Source organism: Urtica dioica, chromosome 5 (assembly GCF_054948205.1).
Source record: "Urtica dioica subsp. dioica isolate 48M chromosome 5, U.dioica_male_clone48M_v1_H2, whole genome shotgun sequence".
Lineage (NCBI taxonomy): Eukaryota > Viridiplantae > Streptophyta > Magnoliopsida > Rosales > Urticaceae > Urtica > Urtica dioica.
The window spans coordinates 29,929,300-29,935,856 of NC_142760.1; positions in this window are offsets into that span (position 1 = coordinate 29,929,300).

Here is a 6,557-nt window from a genome sequence, read left to right on the forward strand (position 1 = left end):
GCCTTGAGGTTCGTTTCCATGAGCTTTTCATTTCTATTATTTGGGAACTTTGGAACCACAGGAACAATGTCTTAGCCGGGAGATCAGCTTGGAGCCAGCCACAGCTAGTCCAGTGGACGGTGAGCTTCCTCGAGGAGTACAGAGCGGCTGCGATTGGGGAGACTCCGACGAGCTCGAGGGTGACTACGACCCACAGATGGACCCCCCTAGGGACGAGACCCTCTCGATTAACGTCGACGCGGCTCTCGCTCGCGACCGTGGAGGCTTCGGTGTCGGTTGTATAGTTCGAGACCACTCCGGAGAGGTGATCGCCTCGCAGACGCTTTTCCTGGCTAGGGGGTTCTCCCCCCAGCTTGCGGAAGCGTATGCTGTCCTCCAGGGCATAGAGCTAGTGCGCAGCGTCGGCGGCAGGAGAGCGGAGATCCAGTCTGACTGCTTGGGGGTGGTGAGGATGATCGATGAGGGTGTGACGCCTGCGACAGAGCTTGGGACGATCTTGCACCGCATCTTCAGAGAGGTGAGGGAGCTTGAGGGTTTTCGCATTATGCATATTTCTCGCCTTTGTAATGTTGCTGCGCATAATCTAGCGCGATATGCGGTCAACCATCACTCGTCCTCGACCTGGCTGGGTTTAGTCCCGCCATGTTCGGAAGAGGCCATTAGGGCCGATGATCGCGAGTTGAGGTCCCGCACGGCCTCCTAGGGCCCTGTTTGTTTGAGCTTATTTCTGTTCTCTTTCCGTTGGTTCCTGTTTCTTTCTTATCTTTGTAACCACGGTTTTCCTCCGCCATACGTGAGGGCTTTTATGATATTCCGTGGCACCGACCACGTTTCCTCAAAAAAAAAATATCCCAAGTTTCCACTTAAATTACGAGGCCCAAAGAAATATTTAGTCGGTAAAGCTTGTCATGCTACGATAGCCGCTAATTTAATAAGAAACGGAAAATGACACACATATACCCTAATATTATTAAACAAAAATTTAGTGATATAAGTCCCATAAACATAAGTGTTTGCGTTTTAACCAACGTTTTATAAATTTTTCGTAAATAACCAAAAAATATTGTAAATATTTCGTAAATAGTCATATTTACTAGAAATTTACTCTGTGTTTTTTTTTTATTTATTATTGTGATAGTGTAAATAGATTTACGTGGCTATTTACAAAAAATTAACGAAGCGTTGGCTATTTCAAATTTCTAACGTTTCATATGGCTAGATAGCCACTGGACCCATTAATAAATGTGCTACGAATATTTATTTTGTTGACTTTTTATTAATATTAATGGTTGTGCCGTCATTTTTTACAAGTAAAAAAATGAAACTATTAATAAAAAAACGACAACCAAATGGCTCTAAAAGCTGAGCCCCGAACGACTTTGAAAGCTAAGTCCAAAATGACTCTCAAGGCTGAGCCACAAAACGGCTCTTAAGGTTGAGCCCCCAACGACTCTAAAGGCTAAGCCCAAAAACGGCTCTTAAAGCTAAACCACAAAATGGCTCTGCATGGTAAGCCTCAAACGGCTCTAAAGGCTTAGCCACAACCCGGCTCCAAAGGGTGAGCCACAAAACGGCTCTTAGCCACACAACAGCTCTGAGGGCCAAGCCGCGAAATGGCTCTGAGGACTAAGCCACGAAACGGCTATCAAGGCTGAGCCCAGGAATTAAACTTCCTATAAATACTACATACATTTTGGAAGAAAGACACAACATTACTTAAGAAAGACAACATTTGTTTGGAGAAATTAAAGACTACAACTTCTCTCTCCAAACTCTTCTCTCTAAAATTCCGACAACTCATTCTAAGAGAAGCAAAATACTACAACTTCTCTCTCTCTCTCTCTCTCTCTCTCTCTCTCTCAAAATTCCCCCAACATATACCCGCAAAATATGCTAGAGTTAATCCACATCTCTCAACTTTGATTTAAAAAAACACAAAAGAGGAATGAGTTACTTTCTTTCTCTCTAGAATTAAAGAAAAATTATTCTCTTTCTCTCATATTTATTTTCACAAAGAAAGACTGAAATTATGTCACATTACATTCCCTCTAAAAAGGTGTCCAAGAACTTGAGAAATCCAATTATCATGTTCTTCACTTAGTAAGAAGATCATTTCATTATATATTACTCTTTGTATCTTTTCTTTCAGATAAGGAAAAGGAAGATCATAGCAGACCACACCATCCACGTCAAGTTCTCGAAGGTCTCCACTATGGTCGTTACGACACGAGATATTCCCGACCCGTTACGATCTATTCAAATCCATAGGAGATTCGACGCCCGCAACCCAAGATCGATACACATCGCAAGCTCGCAGCTCGATACGTGTCTCGTGAATGTTGATAAAAAACCATTAACATTGACTCTGTTATAAAAAAAACCGAACCAAACCCAAACCAGTATCCCAAGTCCCAAACTCCCAATTTTGAAATACAAAATATCCTAAATCGAAATAGACTAATAGAACTCATACCTCCCAAGAAATGGCTTCATTCCGTGTTCGATTTGCAACTCTGAATCTTGGACATGATGCTCGAATCAGTGATTCTGATGACTATCGACTGTCCATTTTTACCCATTTTCTATGTCTATATTCTCCATGATTCAGTGATTGTTATTTGTTTTTTAGTTTTTAAATAAATTATTTATAATGCACGAATGAATAAGGGTAAACTGTGATTTACATATAAATATTATAGTCAACATCGATGAAAAGTCAATAAAGGGAAGATTCGTGGTACTGTTATCTATTTTGTTGTATAATTTTGTTATTTTAATTAAACAGAAGGTACAAACTCGACATTTTTTAAAGACAAATGTTAAACTCGACATTTCCCTAATTCACAAAGTGTATATCTGTCATTTTCCCCAGTAGGAGTAGATTAATATTTAAGATATCTAGATTCATACTTTAGATCCTAAATATATCAAAGGTATGACTTGTTTGATGTATGCTTCTAGGAATATTGACATCTATATTACTAATTTGAACTCACCTTCGCAAATTTGACATATGTATTACTTATCGAGGTGCGAACACCATAATACCCTTTATTTTGAATTCTTATTTAAAAAAAAAATTAAACTAAACTAGCTTTCGGAAATTGAGATATCTCAAACCCACAATAGCACATCTTCCTCTTTGCTTCTTCTTTCTCACGAAACCACAAAACTAACAGACCGAAAACGTAAGTGAACTTACCGTTCTTTTCCTATTCACTTATTTGTCATCACAAAGTTTTTCTCATCCTTGACACTACTCTTCTTCGACGCTCACAAAACACAATCATAAACTCAATACCCAAACACTCAACCCATAAAATGACGAAGCTAAACATCCAATAAAGCTAACCCATTTCCAAGCGAGCACAGTTCGACGAAGCCCATGGCCGGAGGCTTCAAAGTCAAAACACCAACGTCTTCGAGGAGAAAGGCTTCTGCTAAAAAATCTTTGGCCGTGAAACGTGGAAAAATGCAAGTCGGGCCATCTAAGTCTAGGTCCACTGGGTCTAGTCTACTAGGGCTGTGCAAAAAAAAATTGAAAATATGGCCGGATGTAGTAGTGTTTTCAATGATTTGGACCAAAATATAGAGTTTCTTGTTTTGGACACTTTTAGTAGTTGTTGAAGTGAGCAAGTACATATTTGCCCTTGAGTTAATTTTTTGTTTTGAAAATACCCATTTCCCAAATACCGAGTATATCAAAATCAAAACGAAATTGAAACCCATTTTCATCTCCTTCTTCGCGCGTATCTAAAACCCTCACCCAGTTCGCCTAAATCGCCGGGTGCCCTCCCCCACGTCGCCGAAATCCCGGGATCTGTCACCCACGTCGCCGAAATCGCCGGGGCTGTTTCTAATCTCTCCTAAAAATCTCAGGTTTGTTGGTCATTATTCTTTCAAATCTCTACGAATCCCATTTTTTGAAACCCGAAATCGCAGAAAATGACGGCCAAAAAACACGCGCCGGTTCGGAAGTGTCCGAGGACGATGAAGAAAGCTCCGACGCCGCTGAAGAAAAATCTTTCTCCGGCCACGAAGCCAACAACGTCTCGAGTGAAGAAACCGAAACCGGTCATTGACTCACCGGCGTCAAATTCAGATGAGACATCGCAATTTCAACTCAGAAAACGAAAACCAACTGTAAATGAGGTAAATTTCTTCACTTTGAGTGTTTTGGGTAACTTTTTTATGCCATGCAAAACTGAATTTGGGTTATTATGTAGATTTCGTTGATCTACATTTTCTGTGTTTTGAAAACTGCATAGGTTATAATTTCTGTAATTGTAGACATTTAAAGCTATAGTTCCTAGAATTGTATATGTTTATGTCTACAATTTCACACCATTTTGTTGTTGTAGACTATTTTTTTCGACATCTACAATTGCTGTAATTGTAGACTTTTATTTCTAGAATTTTTGTGAATGTAGCCATTTATATGAACTGTAGATGTAAATGGCTACAGTCACGAGAATTGTAGACATAAAGGTATACAATTTCAGAAATCGTAGACTCTTTTTTGTTTGAGTACTGTTTGTGTAGATATAAGTCTGGTGATATGTGTAGATTTTCATGTTTTTTTCTTCACTTATGAGGTAAATTTCTTCACTTTGAGCGTTTTGGGTAACTTTTTTATAGCATGCAAAGCTGAGTTTAGGTTATTATTGATGTGATTGTAGAATGTTTGATCTACATTTATAGTGTTTTAAAAACTTAATAGGTTATAAATTCTGTAGTTGTAAACATTTATAGCTATAGTCACGCGAATTGTAGATGTTTATGTCTATAGTTTCACACCATTTTGTTGTTGTAGACTATTTTTTTCGACATCTAAAATTTCTGGAATTGTATAGTTTTATGTCTAGAATTTTTGTGAATGTAGCCATTTATATAGCTATTTATATGAACTGTAGATATATAAATGGCTACAGTCACGCGAATTGTAGACATAAAAGTCTATAATTTCAGAAATTTTAGACATAATAGTCTACAATTCCAGACATTGTAGACATAACAGTCTACAATTCTGGAAATTATAGACATAACAGTCTACAATACCAGAAATTGTAGACATAACAGTCTACAATTCCAGAAATTGTAGACTGGTTTTTGTATGAGCACTTTTTGTGTAGATATAATTCTGGTGATATGAGGAGTGTTTGTGTAGATTTTCATGTTTTTTTCTTGGCATATGCAGGGATTTGTGAGGTTTGTTGCCGAAGAACAGATTGTCGACCATAATTTCAGCTTCTTCGGCGCATTGGACAAGTTTGAGGAGACGATGGCCATGTCTCCTGGGGAGAATGAGTTGTTTAGTGCGTCGTGTTTCGGCCAGTTCCTTGATCATCCAAAAATCACCAAATCATCTAAGATTATTAATCACCTGTTGATGAGGGTTGGTGATTTTGAGGGGGTCGAGTCAGATGACGCGATCTACATAGAGATTGTCGGGGAACCGAGACCTTTTACAGCAAAGCAGTTCGCGGAGATAACTGGTCTTCGCTACGTCGATGACTACAGCCCCTGTGACGTGGAGATTACCGATGTGGAAGGTAGCTTGTTCAAAGAAATCTTCCTTGGAGGCGCCGTGAAGAATCGGGGAGTGTTGACGTCAATGCTAAGTAAAAGCAAGTCTTGGGAGAACACTCAAAAGCGAGTGAAGTTGTTACTACTTCACTTCCTGACGAACATTCTCCTCGCCGCTCCGGCTCACACCCCGATACAAAACATGTCTTGGGCAATGCTTGTCGAGGACTTGGATGAATTCAACAAACATCCATGGGGGAACGTGGCGTGGAATTTTTTCCACGGACAGGTGCAGAAGTATGTTATGAAGATGGCCTCCAAGGCCGAGTCGAAGCAAAAAATCAACTTCCCGGGTTTCGTCTACCCGCTTCAAGTCTGGGCGTACGAGTGCCTGCTTGTGCTGACTGCTCTAAAGCTCTGCCAACAAGTGTCTGAAACCGCCGTACCACTTATGCGGCGGTGGAAAACAAATGCACATGTCTTGGATTCAAGACTGAAGGAGATTAATTTCCAGGATGTAGAATTCAGACCACTTGGCGTTGAGGTTGAGGATATACTCCCTCAGAAGAAGAAGCAGAAGTTTAAGCAGAAGCAGGTACTTGCCCTCGCGTCCACCTCCACCTCGAGGTCCAACAATGATGATTCACGGGTCAGTACATTACCTTCCTATATATCTACAATAACCACTACTGTAGATATTCAGGTCTACAATTTGTACCAATTGTAGACGTAAATGTCTACAATCAGTTCAATTGTAGACGTCAATGTCTACATTCATAAATTGTAGACGTAATTGTCTACAATCAGTTGTATTGTAAACGTCAATGTATACACTGTTTTGATATATTGTCCATTTTCTAACCTTACAGACCCAACTTAAGCTCCTAGAGCTGGAAGATTCAATCCTTCAGTTGAAGGCTGAATGGACAGGGTTTAAGGCCGCCAATGAAGTTTTCAAGAACGAGATTAGGGGAATTGTCAAAGCTCTCTCGGCGAAGATTGATCCACAGCCGGAGAAGAACAACAACAAG